General features: G+C 45.5%; 1 non-coding gene across 1 annotated transcript; it reads left to right on the forward strand.

The window, feature by feature from the left end:
• Nucleotides 1-6,619: 6,619 nt before the first annotated feature.
• LOC119936369 lies at nt 6,620-6,757 on the forward strand. The gene has a single exon (XR_005453720.1). It is a non-coding gene; the product is annotated as a small nucleolar RNA SNORA7 (small nucleolar RNA).
• The last annotated feature ends 11,666 nt before the right edge of the window (nt 6,758-18,423 follow it).

Here is an 18,423-nt window from a genome sequence, read left to right on the forward strand (position 1 = left end):
CTGTGCATAGTAATCATTCAATAAATATGATTGATTGACATTTAGCTGCTGGGAAGTTCACTGTGGGCAGGGAACATGTCTACTAACTCTTGTATTGCATTATCCCAAGCACATAGTACAGAGCTCTGCACACAGTAAGTGTTCAATAAATACCACTGATGACGATGATGGTGATGAAACAGCCCTTCTACAAACTTTTCTTTGGTGGGGGATGTAAATGGAAGGAAATAGCTGATTTGGATTTAGGTTGGCTCCTCCATCTTTAAACAGTGGTTGTTCCCACTCTGGGGACGGCAGGTAATATCAGCTCTTGGGTCAGAATGCCCTTCTGTAAATGCAGATTCACACTGCATTTACAATTGCAGTGAAAGCCCACAGGAGTTGTTGGGACAAAGGGCACATCTTTAGCTAGCAGAAGCAGGAGGTTTTTCTCTTAGCATCATCATCATCATCAATCGTATTTATTGAGCGCTTACTATGTGCAGAGCACTGTACTAAGCGCTTGGGTAGTACAAATGGGCAACATATAGAGACAGTCCCTACCCAACAGTGGGCTCACAGTCTAAAAGCACCCAGTATGCATTTAACAAATCCAGGTTAATACATCTCAGACGAGCCAGTTACTACTGCCTATGATGACACAGCAAGCAGCATGGCCTAGGACCTGGGTGCTAATCCTGGCTTGGCCACTTCTCTGCTGTGTGACCTCGGGCAAGTTACTTCACCTCTCAGGGCCTCAGTTACCTTATCTGTAAAATGGGGATTAAGACTGTGAGCCCCATGTGGGACAGGGACAGGGTTCAACCTGACTAGCTTGTATCTTCCTCAATGCTTAGTACAGTGCCTTGAAAATAGTAAGGGTTTAACAAATAACACAAAAAAGGCTGCAGCTAATTCTGAAAGACTAACCTAATGAAATCCTGGTTCTTTTCCATCAGTGTGGCAAAAACCATTCTCTGAGTAGTCAGAATCTAGCAGAACTACTCAATCAGCAATTGTCTTGTTAGCTGATGAGAGGAAGGTTCCTCCATAACAAAGTGTGGTAATTTAATCAATCAATCAATCGTATTTATTGAGCGCTTACTGTGTGCAGAGCACTGTACTAAGCACTTGGGAAGTACAAGTTGGCAACATATAGAGACAGTCCCTACGAAACAGTGGGCTCACAGTCTCCTCGACTCCGCTCTCTCATTCACCCCTCATATCCAAGCCGTCGCCAAAACCTGCCTGTCTCAGCTCCGCAACATTGCCAAGATCCACCCTTTCCTCTCCATCCACACCGCTACCCTGCTCGTTCAAGCTCTCATTCTATGCCGTCTGGACTACTGTATCAGCCTTCTCTCTGATCTCCCATCCTTGTGTCTCTCCCCACTTCAATCCATACTTCACGCTGCTGCCCGGATTGTCTTTGTCCAGAAATGCTCTGGGCATGTTACTCCCCTCCTCAAAAATCTCCAGTGGCTACCAATCAATCTGCACATCAGGCAGAAACTCCTCACCCTGGGCTTCAAGGCTGTCCATCACCTCGCCCCCTCCTACCTCACCTCCCTTCTCTCCTTCTGCAGCCCAGCCTGCACCCTCCGCTCCTCTGCCGCTAATCTCCTCACTGTGCCTCATTCTCGCCTGTCCCACTGTCGACCCCCGGCCCACGTCATCCCCCGGGCCTGGAATGCCCTCCCTCTGCCCATCTGCCAAGCTAGCTCTCTTCCTCCCTTCAAGGCCCTACTGAGAGCTCACCTCCTCCAGGAGGCCTTCCCAGACTGAGCCCCTTCCTTCCTCTCCCCCTCGTCCCCCTCTCTATCCCCCCATCTTACCTCCTTCCCTTCCCCACAGCATCTGTATATATGTATATATGTCTGTACATATTTATTACTCTATTTATTTATTTATTTTACTTGTACATATCTATTCTATTTATTCTATCTATTCTAATCACGGTGAGGAGATTAGCGGCAGAGGAGTGGAGGGTGCGGGGTGGGCTGTAGAAGGAGAGAAGGGAGGTGAGGTAGGAGGGGGCGAGGTGATGGACAGCCTTGAAGCCCAGGGTGAGGAGTTTCTGCATGATGTGCAGATTGATTGGTAGCCACTGGAGATTTTTCTCAGACAACATCATTCCACCAAGACTGTAAGCTTCTTGACGGCAAAGGTCTTGTCTAAATTCTACTGCACTCTCCCAAGCCCTTAGTAGAGTGCTTTGCATTCAAGAGGTGCTTAATAAATACTACTGAATGATGGACTCCCTCCTGACTTTACCGTAGACAAACACCACCATCACCCTTGTCTTACAAGTCCGTAACCCTGAAACTATCCCTAGCTTCATCTCCCTCAATTCAACCCGAATATTCAATTTGAGTCTATCACTAAATCCTGTCGGTCCTGCCTTTGCAATGCCTCTAGAATCTGCACTCTGCTCTCCATTCGAACTGCCACCATGCTGATTCAAGCACTTATATCCTACTTGCTGAACTCCCTGCCTCTTCACACTCCAGGCCATATTTCACTCTGCTTCCCTGGTCATTTTACCTATTTTAAAAAAAAAAAACAAACAAACAAACAACAACAACAAAAAACTTTCAGTTCATGTCTCCCCACTCCTCAAAACCCTCCAATGGTCACTCGTTCACCTCTACATTGAACAGAAACTCTTTACCATTCGCTTTAAGCATTTAATGCTTACCCTGTCCCCATCAGAGCTGGAGAACAGAAGGGAAGAAGAAAACATGAGAAGCAGTGTTGCCTAGTGGATAGAGCTAGGGCCTGGGAGTTAGAAGGACCTGGGTTCTAATCCTAGCTCCACCATTTGTCTGTTGTGTGACCCTGGGCAAATCACTTCACTTCTCTGTGTCTCCGTTCCCTCATTTGTAAAATGAGAATTAAGATATAAGTCCCATGTAGGACAGGGATTGTGTCCAACCTGTTCAGTTTGCATGTAATCCAGCATTTATTGCACTGCCTGGCACATAGTACACGCTTAATACATACCATTAAAAAATGCTCACCTTCCAGAAGCTGGGGAGTAAAGTTTAACCTTCAGTTAACAGGCCAGTGATTATTTCAATCATGCCACTCCTCGGCCAGGGAACTTTGCTCTTTTCACAAGTAGTAAGTGAAGTGCGTTTACACTAGTTATAGATATTTGCAGCTGTAATGCTAAGATTTAAAAGTTCATTAGCAACATACTACAGAAGACCATTTCATTATATTTATAATTAGAGCATCAATTAGTGACACAGCCTCATTATATTTCCCCAAAGCCTTGTCACGTTTCTAAAGAGGAACAGTAAAGGGAGATCAAGGGAGAGTACCTTGGTAATGGCTTTTCTTTGGGAATACATTTTACTTTTTTGTAGTTTCAACACTGCTGGAAATGTATGTGTCACCCAGAATTGCTCCCTTTACTCTTCCCCCAACCCAGCTCCACAGAATTTATGTACATATCTGTAATTTATTTATTTATACTGATGTCTGTCTTCCTCCCTCTAGACTCTATGCTTGTTGTGGGCAGGAATGTGTCCACTTACTGTTGTATTCTACTCTCCCAAGCACTTAGTGCAGTGTTCTGCACACAGTAAGCACTCAATAAATACGACTGAGTGAATGAATGAATAAATAAGATCTCAAATAACACAGTCATGTTCTAGGAAAACTGTGTCTGGAAATGGATTCTTTTAAGTCCTCAAGTGCTGGGGAAAAAGTGGATAGAGTCTTAAATTACATATATGTGTGAATTAAAATAATATTCTGACAATTTTAGAACAGAACATACATAAGCTAGATAGTACATTATTTTCTCTGTTTGCACATGTCTTTAGTTCCATATTTCTGGTTTTTTTCTTGCCTTTATACTCCTGTAGGTGTGTATGCCTTCCCGTTTGGTGTCTGTAAAATTGCATACTCAAAGAAGATATCACTGTTGTTGCAGTTCCTTTATGGGTGCTTATGTGGCAGAAAAGGCCAGTACAGGACCCAAAGTTCCTCCCACATCCTGCGTGCTCACATACACACACACACAAATATGTGCATGCACACATACGTATAGATTGCTTTCTGTGTGCCACTGTTCTTGTTATTTGCAGCATCTGCTGTCCTTTTTTGCTTTAGCTTCTTTGCCTCATGATCTTCTTGGCGGTTTGACTGAACAAACTCAGTTTGAGCTTGACTCTCTTTTCTGGATTGCAGGTGCACCAGGTCTGTTTGCTGTATTAAACTCCCCAGTTTTCAGCTGTGATGTAGAGTCCTTGTCTTATGTGCTATTTCACTGTATCCTTACACTGTTTCCTCTATCCCCAGTGATCGAACTGCCTCATTTTACCTCACTATAGAACGATTGTGTGGGTAACTTGCTGTCTGTCATCTATCCTCCTCTCATGTCCTACCGAGGACGGTGTGTTGACTTAATCTGCTATGAGGATGACTTCATTCTAGCCTCTGTGGTTTGTGATCCTGTCTTGACATTTGATGTTGAATTTAGCCTTTAAGTGATGCTCTGTAGACCTTTAGTTTGGGCTGGAGCCTGACATACTTGCTAAATAATGCTGGGACCACACTTTTCCCAGTCTTCTGAAAGGATGCGGGCCTTCCTGGCCTGTTGGAAAGAATGTGGGCCTGGGAGTTAGAGGATCTGTGTTCTAGTCCTGGCTCTGCCACTTGTCTGCTGTGTGACCTTGGGCAAATCACTGAACTTCTCACCACTGGCTTTAAAATATGCAATCACCTTGCCCGCTCCTGCCTCACCTCACTATTCTCCTACTACAACCCAGCCCCCACACTTCTCCTCTAATGCTAACCTTCTCACTGTATCTCCATCTTGTCTAATTTGCCACCAACCTCTTGACCACATCCTTCCTCTAGTCTAGAATGCCCTCCCTCCTCATATCCAACAGACAATTACTCTCCCCCATTCCAAACTTTACTGAAGGCACATCTCCTCCAAGAGACCTTCCCTGAATAAGCCCTCCTTTCCTCTTGTCCCACTCCTTTCTGCCATCACCCTGATTCGCTCCCTTTATTCATCCCCCCTTTCAGCCCCACAGCACTTAAGTACATATCTGTCATTTATTTATTTATATTAATGTCTGATTCCCCCTCTAGAATGTAAGCTCGTTGTGGGCAGGGATTCTGTCTGTTTACTGTTAAAGTGTACTCTCCCAAGTGCTTAGCACAGTGCTCTGCACACAGTAAGCACTCAATAAATATGATTATTTAAATTGGGATTCAATACCTGTTCTCTCTCTTTCTTAGTCTGTGAGCCCCATGTGGGACGGGAACTGTGTCCAATCTGATCAACTTGCATTTAACCCAGTGCTTCAATCAGTGCTTGACACATAATAAGCACTTAACAAGTACCGTAATAAATAAATAATAGATAATTGTATGGAAATAAAAGAAATTCCTGTAACAGTTTGGTCACCATAAACAAATTTGTTCTTTTCTCCCAGGTGATTCCTGAAATGTTTATTTTGTCTCAGTGACTTTGTTCACCATCAGACTGGGGCCACCCTCCCCAACGGTTAAAGTCCAATTATTTTACAGGTCACGTCTGGAGGGAAGAGACTGCATTTGGTCTAGGAAACACATTGAACTTGGAACAGGAAGGGCGTCTGCCCTGTAGGGTCCCCAACCTTCTGGAGGGAAGAAAGCAGGAAAGAGAAAAGAGAACTCTGTCAGCTCTGCCTGTTTAATTTGCTGGCTGTTGGCAGTCCCCAACGGGAAACCATATCATTGTTTCAGCATATTTCCTAAAGGGTCGAGTTCCTGAAAGTCAGGATTTGGTGTCAGAAAGAGGAAGCCTCATTTAGTCTTTGTGAATCTTCACTTCCAGGCACCCCAGAGCAACAAAGACATCTTTAATCTTTAATCTCTAGTTTCTTCCAGGAGGGTCAACTGGGTCCAAAATCAACATTTCTTTTCCAGGCCAGGGGGTAGAATCAGCATAATTCTTTGAGAGATTATTCACGTTATTTTCTGTCTGCCTGGAATGTCTGACCGAACCCTGAACTTTTCCGTGCGTTTACTGGCTCGAGAGAGTCCCCAGGCAGGTCAGAAATTTGGAAGGATGGGGAGAAGTAAGGTGGAGGAATTATTATGCAGAAAGTTTCTTGAGGGTAGGGTCCATGTCTTCTACTCTTACTTTATGTTCCTAAACATTCATTCCTTCATTTATTCATTCATTCATTCAATCGTATTTATTGAGCGCTTACTGTGTGCAGAGCACTGTATTAAGCACTTGGGAATTACAAATCATCAACATATAGAGATGGTCCCTACCCAACAACGGGCTCTTATTACAGTGCTCTGCACACAGGAGATGCCCAAAATAGCACTCTGGAAAGTCATGGGCAAATGATAGAGGAAACACCACAGTGTCAGCTCTATTGGAGGCTTGGCCTTCCCCTCTGGACTGTGAGCTCCTTTTGGGCAGGGAATGTGTCTGTTTACTGTTCTATCACACAGTACCAAGCTCTTAGTACAGTGCTCTATACACAGTAAGTGCTCAATAAATATTATTGAATGAATGAATGAATGAACCTGGACAGACCAAGATAACCAAGGTAATTTGAGGAGCCAGCAGGTTGGAAATGGAAATAGCTAGGGATTAAGACTTTAAGGAAATTCTAAACCCCTCTTAGGATAGCACCTGGAGAGTTTCCAGTACTCTACCAGCCTCAATTATGGGAGGGAGAGTCAAGCAGAAGCATACCCATTCCATTCCTAGCTTGGGCAGTGGCTAGTGAGTGGAAGGGAATCTACTACAACTCAAAACTCACCTGTGGTGAGCTGCAGAGGCAGGGGAGAGAGTTGAGAGCGGAGACTCAAGTTTACCGCGTGGAAGGAGGCAATGGTAGACCACTTCCGTATTTTTTACCAAGAAAAACCATATGGATACCCTACCAGAACTATTGTAGATGGAGGTGGAGCGTTCTGGGAAAGAGGTGTCCATTGAGTTGTTAACGGGTCGGAGATGACTCGACAGCATAAGAAAAGACAAGACAACCCCTCCAGGAGATTACCCATGGGCACCTAGGCCTCAGTGAGCTCCTTGTCTCTCACCTCAGTCAGCACAAGAACATAGAGATGCCCCCCAGCCCTGGCATGTCAGTCACACATCAGGCCCACCAGCCTAGAAAACAGCCACAGACAGAGAGCCAGAGGTACTGCCCAGAGTCATCCTGGACGAAATGGCGACCACCAACACTTAGCAGGGTAATGGCCCACACAATCAATCGTATTTATTGAGCACTTACTGTGTGCAGAGCACTGTACTAAGCGCTTGGGAAGTACAAGGTGGCAACATATAGAGACGGTCCCTACCCAACAGTGGGCTCACAGTCGGGGTCACACCCATATAACGGGAAACATCCCTACCTGCTTCTGGCTCCCAAAAAACACAAAGCCATGTTTGTGTTTCTGTGTATGTGTGTGTGTGTGTGTGTGTGTGTGTGTGTGTGTGTGTGTGTAAGAGAGAGAGATCTAATCTGCCCTTCAGGCTTCAAAGATAATGCTCCTAACTTTGAGATTTTTATCAGTGTTTAGGGTCTGGCTAATAAAAATGAAAATCCTTCCCACCTTGTGTTCATGGAAAGATCACTCTTTGGTTTGCCGTGCTGGGCATTGCTCTCTGCGGAACCCGGTGCTCTTCAAGGTTCTGCTCTCCTGGAGAGCCATTCTCCTGAATAGGAATGGAGCATCTAGTGTCCCTAACTTTTCCCTCTAATAACGGGGGTGGCCACTCACTGCCGTCAAGGGCACCATGCAAGGAGGCTCATTCATTCATTCAGTTGCATTTATTGAGCGCTTACTGTGTGCAGAGCACTGTACTAAGCGCTTGGGAAGTAGAAGTAGGCAACATATAGGGACGGTCCCTACCCAACAACGGGCTCAGAGTCTTGAAGGGGGAGACAGACAACAAAACAAAACATATTAACAAAATAAACTAAATAGAATAATAAATATGTACAAGTAAAATAAACAGAGTAATAAATCGGTACAAAAGTATATACAGGTGCTGTGGGGCGGGGAAGGAGGTAGGACAGGGGGGATGGGGAGGGAGAGAGGAAGGAGGGGGCTCAGTCTAGGAAGGCCTCCTGGAGGAGGTGACCTCTCAGTAGGGCTTTGAAGGGAGGAAGAGAGCTATCTTGGCGGATGTGCGGAGGGAGGGCATTCCAGGCCAGGGGGAGGATGTGGGCCGGGGGTCGATGGCGGGACAGGCGAGAGCGAGGTACAGTGAGGAGATTAGTGGTGGAGGAGCGGAGGGTGCGGGCTGGACTGTAGAAGGAAAGAAGGGAGGTGAGGTAGGAGGGGGCGAGGTGATGGACAGCCTTGAAGCCCAGGGTGAGGAGTTTTTGCCTGATGCGTAGGTTGACTGGTAGCCACTGGAGATTTTTGAGGAGGGGCATAATATGCCCAGAGCGTTCCTGCACAAAGATGATCCGGGCAGCGGCATGAAGTATAGACTAAAGTGGGGAGAGACAGAAGGATGGGAGATCAGAGAGGAGGTTTATGCAGTAATCCAGTCAGGATTACCAGGAACACAGGATACTGTGATGATGTCATAACCACCATTTTCCAGAAATACACTAATTTCACCGGATCCTTGAGCATTTTTTCCGGGGAGCCCCTGATGTCTCCATTTGTTTCAGTGTCTTGGGGTTCCCCTCCCAGGTGTATTTGAACTCTGTAGCTGCATTTGAGCCAAGACAGAGGGAGATTTGAGCCTGAAGATTAGATAAAATGAACATAAATTGTCTGGTACCTTATCAGAACTAGACAGAGAACAACCCAGTTGAAAACCAGATGGCTCACAACTCAACTAATAACTTTTCCTAGACTTATCATTCATGACTCCATCTACATTTCAAACCCTTCTTGAGCTTTTTGGCTATAGCATCCCTAATTCTTTCTTTATCACCATAGATTTTTATTATAATAATGTACAATAATAACAATGGTATTTGTTAAGGGCTTACTATGTGTCAGGCACTGTACTAAGCGCTGGAGTGGATACAAGCTAATTGGATTGAACATTGTCTTTTGTCTCATGTAGGGCTCACGGTCTCAATCCCCATTTTATAGATGAGGTAACTGAGGCCCATAGAAATGAAGTGACTTGCCCAAGGTCAACACAGCAAAGTGACAGAGGTGGGATTAGAACACATGACCTTCTGACTCTCAGGCCCATAGTCTATTCATTCAATCGTATTTATTGAGCACTTACTGTGTGCAGAGCACTGTACTAAGCGCTTGGGTCCACTACCCCAAGCTGCTTCTCTTCCAAACTACCCTTGACCTTGTTGATATTTACAGCCTCCAGGAACACCTGTGATAACAAATTCTCTCAGTTCTAGAATACCTAATCTGGAAAAAAACCTGAAAAGCCTGCTTTCAAGAGTCATGTGTCTTTAAGGCAAAGAAAACTCTCTTCCTCTTTAACTTCAATAAAGGGCTGGGTGTGTATGCTGAATGGGCAAATTGCTAAGTAAACAAGGTAGGGAACTCTTGCCTGCATCAACTATGACCCTGATTTTCTTGACTCTAAAAGACAAAATTACTTGAATTCCTTGGGCTATATGTATGCACGCACGCACACAAACACACACACTTAAACATGCTGTTTAATTTAGAAAGATTGTCGGAGGGGCATGTTTACACACTCAGGTATTTAAAAATGGCTGATGAAGTAAATGAACTATAGACTGAAAGACTGAATTTGCTCAACCTCTTTTCCTATGAGTCCTGGAAAATCGGTGTCATAACAGGAACGTTTTAAGATGCTGCCAGGAGAAAGGAGGCAGAGTCCTGATTAGGATCTGCAAAAGCCCTCACGGGGAAAGCTTTTTGAAAATAAATATAGGCTTCAGTCAGAGACTGGAGAGACACTGATCCTCTACTTTATTAATCTTAAGGACAATTTCTGTTTAAGCAAAACTAGTTAGTGAAATCCCCCTCTCAGGATCACACCTGGAGGGTTTCCAGTACTCTATCAGTCTCAACTACAGGAGGGAGAGTCAGGCAGAGGCATATCCATTCCATTCCTAGCTTGGTCAGTGGGTAGCGAAGGCAGTTCGCTACAAGTCAAAACTCACCTGTGCTGGGCAACAGTAGCATGGGAGAGAATCAAGGGCAAAGACTCAAGTTTACTGTGCGGAAGGAGGCAGTGGTAAACCTCTTCCATATTTTTACCAAGAAAACTCTACAGATACTCTACCAGAACGATTGCAGATGGAAAGCGGGGCCTTCTGAGAGAGATGTGTTCATGGAGTCGCTGTGGGTCAGAGATGACTCGATGGCATAATAATAATAATAGTGTTGGTATTTGTTAAGCACTTACTATGTGCAAAACACTGTTCTAAGCCCTGGGGAGGATACAAGGTGATCAGGTTGTCCCACGGGGGGCTCACGGTCTTAATCCCCATTTTACGGATGAGGTAACTGAGGCACAGAGAAGTTAAGTGGCTTGCCCAAGGTCACACAGCAGACAAGTGGCTGAGCAGGGATTCAAACCCATGACCTCTGACTCCCAAGCCCGTGCTCTTCATGCTGAGCCATGCTGCTTCTCGCATAATAATAATAATAAATAATAATAATGGCATTTATTAAGCGCTTACTATGTGCAAAGCACTGTTCTAAGTACTGGGGAGGTTACAAGGCAATCAGGTTGCCCCACAGGGGGCTCACAGGCTTTCTCCATTTTACAGATGAGGTAACTGAGGCACAGAGAAGTTAAGTGACTTGCCCAAAGTCACACAGCTGACAATTAGCAGAGCTGGGATTTGAACCCGTGACCTCTGACTCCAAAGCCCGGGCTCTTTCCACTGAGCCACGCTGCTTCTCCTAGGTTCTAAGTCCTTTCATGCCTCATAAGACAAGACAAGTTAGTAAAATCAAGGGGTTGCTGCATTCAGTTATGCTTCAGTGAGGCAGCTGGTTTCTCACACATCACTGAATTAAGCAGACTGTCTCTATATGTTGCCAACTTGTACTTCCCAAGCGCTTAGTACAGTGCTCTGCACACAGTAAGCGCTCAATAAATACGATTGATGATGATGAAGCAGTGTGGTCTAGTGGAAAGAGCATGAGTCTGGGAGTCAGAGGCCTGAGTTCCAGTTCTGGCACTGCTACTTACCTGCTGGGTGATCTTGGGTAAGTCACTTAAATTATCTTGTGGCTCAGTTCCCTCATATGGAAAATAGGGACTCAATAGCTGTTCTTCTTCCTACATACTCTGTCCCATGAGTGACAGGATTATCCTCTATCTACGCCAGCACTTATTACAATGCTTGGCATTTAGTAAGCATTTAATAAACACTGTTATCATTATTGTTATCAATAATAAACGGGCTGACCGTCAATAATGGTGGTATTTAGTGGTGGTATTTCCCCCTTTTAGACTGTCAGCCCACTGTTGGGTAGGGACTGTCTCTATATGTTGCTAACTTGTACTTCCCAAGCGCTTAGTACAGTGCTCTGGACACAGTAAGCGCTCAATAAATATGATTGATTGATTGATTGATTTGTTAAGTGCTTACTATGTATCAAGCACTGTACTAAGTAGCTGAGAAGCAGCGTGGCTCAATGGAAAGGGACGGGCTTTGGAGTCAGAAGTCATGCGTTCAAATCTCTGCTCCGCCAATTGTCAGCTGTGTGACTTTGGGCAAGTCTCTTAACTTCTCTGTGCCTCAGTTACCTCATCTGTAAAATGGGGATTAAGACTGTGAGCCCCCTGGGGGACAACCTGATCACCTTGTAACCTCCCCAGGGCTTAGAACAGTGCTTTGCACATAGTAAGCGCTTAATAAATGCCATTATTATTATTACTGGGGTAGACACTGCGGTCCACTAGCGGACTTGACATGACTGACTCCATTTTGTGTATGCTGACAGTAACCCTCCATTTTGTGCAGGCCGAGGGAACAACTCCTTTTTGTATTTTATGCAAGGCTCAGCAACAGATGTCTTCAAGGCCAGTAACAAGTAACAAGTATCTATGCAAGGCCATAGGGCAGATAACAACCTGCACAAGGCAGTGAGAACAGAGAATAATGAGAATTTGTAACATCCTGTCGATCCTAATCGGATTCCTGAAATTCCTAAATGCTCCGCTCCCATGTTGCTGTAAGTCAATAAAAGAAACAGTGAGAATGGGATCGGGGTTGCTTGTCACTCATACCTCTCCCGGGAGGTGAATGGGCAAGTAGCCACTTTCCTTCTTTACTGCTCTATCTGAACTCATGTCTCCAAGTCATTTTTCCTATCTGCGTCACCACCCTGGGTACAAGAACCCTGCGGCCGATTTAAACCGAGTTAACCTATTTTGCACCCTACTTGTCGATAACAGACACAACATAGGCAGATTGGACATTGTCCCTGCCCGACATGAGGCTCACACTCTAGGGAGGAGAGAGAACAGGTATAGTATCCCCACTTTACAGTTAAGGAAACTGAAACACGGAGAAGTTAAATGACTTACCCGAGGTCATACAGCAAGCAAGTGGCAGAGCTGGCATTAGGCCCAGACCCTTTAATTCTCAGGCTCATCTTCTCTCCTCTAGGCCAAGTGGTATCTCAATTCAGGGTTGGCCACTCTTGCAGACAGCGTGGCTCAGTGGAAAGAGCACGGGCTTTGGAGTCAGACATCATGGGTTCGAATCCTGGCTCCACTACAAGTCTGCTGTGTGACCTTGGGCAAGTCACTTAACTTCTCTGAGCCTCAGTTACCTCATTTGTAAAAATGGGGATTAAGACTGTGAGCCCCACGTGGGACAACTTGATCACATTGTATCCCCCCCAGCTCTTAGAACAGTGCTTTGCACATAGTAAGCGCTTAACAAATCATCATCAATCGCATTTATTGAGCGCTTACTATGTGCAGGGCACTGTACTAAGCGCTTGGGAAGTACAAGTTGGAAACATATAGAGACAGTCCCTACCCAACAGTGGGCTCACAGTCTAAAAGGGGGAGACAGAGAACAAAACAAACATACTAACAAAATAAAATAAATAGAATAGATATGTACAAGTAAAATAAATAAATAAATAGAGTAATAAATATGTACAAACATATATACATATATGCAGGTATATACATATATATACCTGTATATGCCATTATTATTATTATTATTATTGGAGGGAGGAGGGTTGAGGGCCCCAAGGCCATGGGGAAAAAGCACAGCAGCAGAGATCGGCACCAGAACTTGGTAGTTAGATTGGTCTCCGTGTGATCCAGGCCTGTTCTGTGGATATGTTCTGTCAATCTCTGCCTGGACCGCAGCGGGGGAGGGCCTGGACCCATGTTGGGTTCCGCTCTAATGCCTCTTGCCACCTCTCTTTTCCAGCAGAAGAGCTCTGCTCTCTCCTTCCTTCTTCTCCCCATCCTCTCAAGCCACCCAGGGACTCCTATGCCCCTGCCAGAATCCCATCTCGTTGGAGGTGCTGAAGTTTCATCGGTGCCCCTCTCCAATGCCCACAGTTGACCCCCAAACCCGCTTGTCCACCCCCTGAGCTTCTCATCCACAACTCCGGCCACCTCTGCCTTCCCTGGCTGCTTCCCACAGTCCAGTTTGGGCCCTTGCTCGGCCCGATAAACTGGGCTTTTATGACACCTGAGGGACAATGAGAGGACACTTTACTACAGGGACCCACAGACATCAAAGTGGCTACTTACTCTGAGTACACCTGGTATCCTCTATAACCAAAAGCAATTCTTTCATTCATTCATTCATTCCATTTATTGAGCAATTACTGTGTGCAGAGCACTGTACTAAGCACTTGGAAAGAAGCAGTGTGGCTCAGTGGAAAGAGCACAGGCTTTGGAGTCAGAGGTCATGGGTTCAAATCCCAGCTCTGTCAACTGTCAGCTGTGTGACTTTGGGCAAGTCACAACTTCCCTGTGCCTCAGTTACCTCATCTGTTAAAATGGGGATTAAAACTGTGAACCCCCTGGGGACAACCTGATCACCTTGTAACCTCCCCAGCGCTTAGAACAGTGCTTTGCACATAGTAAGCACTTAACAAATACCATCATTATTATTATTATTACAAGTCAGCAACAAATAGAGACAATCCCTACCCAACAACAGGCTCACAGTCTAGAAGGGGGAGACAGACAACAAAACAAAACAAAGCAAGTAAAAAGGCATCAATAGAAATAGAATTATAGATACATGCACATTATTTATAAAATAAATAGAATAATGAATTTGTACATATATATACATTCTTCAGAGGAGGCTTTCTGTAGGCTGGGGACCCTCAGGAGGATGCAATGGAAAACTTAATGGTTTCACTGGTTTGTTCTTGGACCTAAGGGGAGGGCAGGTTTCAGCTTTCTCTCTGCTTACTGATTGATCATTATTACTGCCCGATTGATTGATAGATTGCTTCAGTTTTCAACATGGTGGATTTTCCAGTAGGCCCCATAGAGGGTCAAAGCCTAGAGTGTCAAATCTGAATGGAGGAAGAGCAGCAATTTTTCAGTTAAAAAATAAGGTATTATCAATTTAGACTCCAAGGTTCCCGTAATTTGCAAGTGCAGTTTGCTCCCGACTCACTCTGTGAACACACTACAATGCAGCCAAGAACGCACGCTGGCCACGTTCCTCGCATGACGACAGCATCTGGCAGTGACCCACACCCGGCATTTAGGCAAGACAGCTTTTAAAAAAATAATGAGTGTTGAAAGACAGCTAGGTGGATCTCAGTGTGATAAAGTGACAAAGACACGCTGTTATCGATTGTTAACAACTCCTTTGCTGGGAAGGTGTCAGGCTGGGTGGATGACAAGGCGAGTCCCTCATGCTATGCACACATTTAAAAAAATATTTAAAACGTTAGAGTTAGAGCTTAGGGTGGCAATTAATTTTGTGCCCCTGAAGATTAACAGTTCTTCTTCCAGAGTTCAATCAACCAATCAATCATATTTACTGAGGGAAAAGCAGCATGCAATAGTGGATAGAGCAGAAGCCTTGGAGTCAGAAGGTCATGGATAATAATAATAATAATAATAATAATAATAATAATAGTAATAGCATTTGTTAAGTGCTTACTATGTGCCAAGCACTGTTCTAAGAGCTGGGGTGGATACAAAGTGATCAGGTGGTCCCACAAGGGGCTCACAGTCAATCCCCATTTTACAGATGAGGTAACTGAGGCACGGAGGAGTTAAGTGACTTGCCCCAAATCGCACAGCAGACAAATGGTGGGGCCTAATCCCAGCTCCACCATTTGTCTGCTGTGTGATTGTGGGCAAGTCACTTTGCTTCTCAATTACCTCATCTGTAAAATGGGGATTGAGACTGTGAGTCCTAGATGGGACTGTGTCCAGCCCGATTTGTTTGTATCCAACCTAGCACTTAGAAAAGCATCTGGCACATAGTAAGTGCTTAAAAATACCATTATTATTATTATTATTACTGTGGGCAAAACACTGTACTAAGCACTTGGGAAAGATAAACACTGTGGCTTAGTGGAAGCAGCATGGGCTTGGGAGCCTGAGAACTTGGGTTCTAATCCCAGCCCTGCCACTTGTCTGTTGTATGACCTTGATCATACTTCTCTGTGCCTTATTTCCCTCATCTGTAAAATGGGGAGTAAGACTGTGAGTCTCCCTTGGGACAACCCGATCACCTTGTATCTACCCCAGTGCTTAGAGCAGTGCTTGGCACAGAGTAAGCACTTAAATATCATAATTATTTTTTATTATTATTATCAATACTACAGAGGTGGTAGACATATTCCCTTCCCAGACTGAGCCCCCTTTTTCCTCTCCCTGTCCCCTGCCCTACCTCCTTCCCCTCCCCACACCTGTATATATGCTTGTACAGATTTATTACTCTATTTTACTTGTACATATTTACTATTCTATTTATTTTGTCAATGATGTGCATCTAGCTTTACTTCTATTTATTCTGATGACTTGACACCTGAGCACATGTTTTGTTTTGTTGTCTGTCTCCCCCTTCTAGACTGTGAGCCCACTGTTGGGTAGGGACCGTCTCTATATGTTGCCAACTTGTACTTCCCAAGAGCATAGTACAGTGCTCTGCACACAGTAAGTGCTCAATAAATACGATTGACTGAATGAATGAATTCCCAGCCCACAGAGGGTTTAGTAGGCACTCCCTGAAGCCAGCACTGCAGGAAGAAAGGGCGAAGGATGCTGAGGGCCTGGAGAAGCTGGCGGCTGCAGTCTGGGTGAAGTCAGGGCAGCCGCCTTGGGTCACTGCAGCTGGAACAGTGGGCAGCACCAGCTCTTAGGCTCAGAGCCCGCTGGTGAATGACTCACGACGGGCTTTGAGAGGCAAAGGGGTGTAACAAACTTCTCCCAGCGTCCTTCGTTTCCCAAAGAATTTGCAAAGTGTTCACAAAGGTATAAAGGCTGAACGGCACCCAGCGGGCCCTCTCTGAAGGGATGGATTATGGCTGTGCTCTGCAAGCGACTAAGTGCCCCAGCACAACAGAGCCATTGTCCCACCGGAGTATTCATATTGAAAATAAAATATGAGCTGGGTGGTCCTGAAGAATGAAAGCATTTCATGACTCCAGCAAAGCATATGTACATCGGACTGATCCCCAGATTACACCGACAAAGTCTGGGGCTGCCCAAGCCCCGGAGGGGTGAAGCTGGCTGAGGGAAAGGCCTTAGATGAAAGCCCGGCTGATCAAAGCCGCGCAGGGGTCTGGCCGGGCTGGGTCTCCGGGTCAGGGGAATAAAATGGTTCTAACATTTCAGCTTCACTGGAAAGCATGACTCGCTTCCAAGGGTGTCCCCTCCTATCTAGTCCCCTGAGGAAATTAGACTCCAGGGAACAAGAAGAAGGGCAACTCGATGCTGAGCTATGTTTGGGACTTGGAGGCTGAACGCCGCTGGGCTGGGGCTCAAGCTGGGCAAGTCATTTTGGCCTGAGAAGAGTGAGCAGCCCAGGGGCAGACAGCAGGCCTGAGGTAAAAATGGCCACATCCGGGCTGGGGCATTTCAAGGAGAAGCAAAGGCGTTCAATCTGTGGCGGCGGCACCTCCTGCAGTCCGGTACAGGCCCGGGCAAGGCTGGAGGCTGGGTCCTGCCACCCCAAAGAGTGGGAGTTGAGGGAGGGTGGCATGACTTTCCCCCCATCTCCTACTCAGAGAGGTCTTTGCCCCCTTATGCCACCCCTGGAGCCATGCCTGGACCTCATGGCGCTGCTGGTGCCCACAGGCTGTCTGACACAATGTGCCCCTCACCACAGCCCTGGTAGGGGGCTGGCTCCCAAGTCATTAATTCATTCATTCAATCATATTTATTAAGCACTTACTATGTGCAGACCACTGTACTGAGCGCTTGGAAAGACTGTGAGCCCCATGTGGAACAGGAACTGTGTCCAACCTGATTAGCTTGCATCTGCCCCAGCGCTTAGTACAGTGCCTGGTACATAGTAAGCGCTTAATAAATCCCAGGGGAAAAAAAAGACAGTCACATACAGGTGCTCCCATCAGGAAACTATTGTAGCATGACATAATCTTGACATTACCACCCGTCCTCTGCCCCTTCTTGGATCCAGCTGTATACTCTGTTGCCCTTCCATCACCAAAATTTTATCTGCAAGCCTTTCACCCTACATTTAAACCGTACAATTCCTCCCCCTTAATCAAGACAGACTAGCACACATCCAGTTTTGCACTAAGATTCTAATCACTCCGAAATTCAGGAAACCCAGTGATAAGGTTCCTCTGATCACTGGAATGCTGCCCCTCAGCTATATGCAGTTTTCAATAAGGTCTGTTGTGTAACTGTGTCAATCAAACTCCTCTTGGAGGCGTTGTTGCCGACTTGTGCTTCCCAAGCGCTTGGTACAGTGCTCTGCACACAGTAAGCGCTCAATAAATACAATTGGATGAATGAATGGAAAGTACAATACAGCAACAGCGAGAGATAATCCCTGCCCACACCAGGCTTACAGTCTAGAGGAGGTGAGACAGACATCAAAACAAGGAAACAGGCACCAATATAAGTAAATAGAATTATAGACATATGCATATATACATAAATGTTGTGGGGCGGGCAGAGGGGGGGAAGAGCAAAGGGAGCCCACTCTTTGACAAGGCCCTACTGAGAGCTCACCTCCTCCAGGAGGCCTTCCCAGACTGAGCCCCTTCCTTCCTCTTCCCCTCGTCCTCTCCATCCCCCCATCTTACCTCCTTCCCTTCCCCACAGCATCTGTATATATGTACATATGTTTGTACATATTTATTACTCAATTTATTTATTTTACCTGTACATATCTAGTCTATTTATTTTATTTTGTTAGTATGTTTGGTTTTGTTCTCTGTCTCCCCCTTTTAGACTGTGAGCCCACTGTTGGGCAGGGACTGTCTCTATATGCTGCCAACTTGTACTTCCCAAGCGCTTAGTACAGTGCTCTGCACACAGTAAGTGCTCAATAAATACAA

The sequence above is a fragment of the Tachyglossus aculeatus genome, chromosome 1 (assembly GCF_015852505.1).
Source record: "Tachyglossus aculeatus isolate mTacAcu1 chromosome 1, mTacAcu1.pri, whole genome shotgun sequence".
NCBI classification, from domain to species: domain Eukaryota; kingdom Metazoa; phylum Chordata; class Mammalia; order Monotremata; family Tachyglossidae; genus Tachyglossus; species Tachyglossus aculeatus.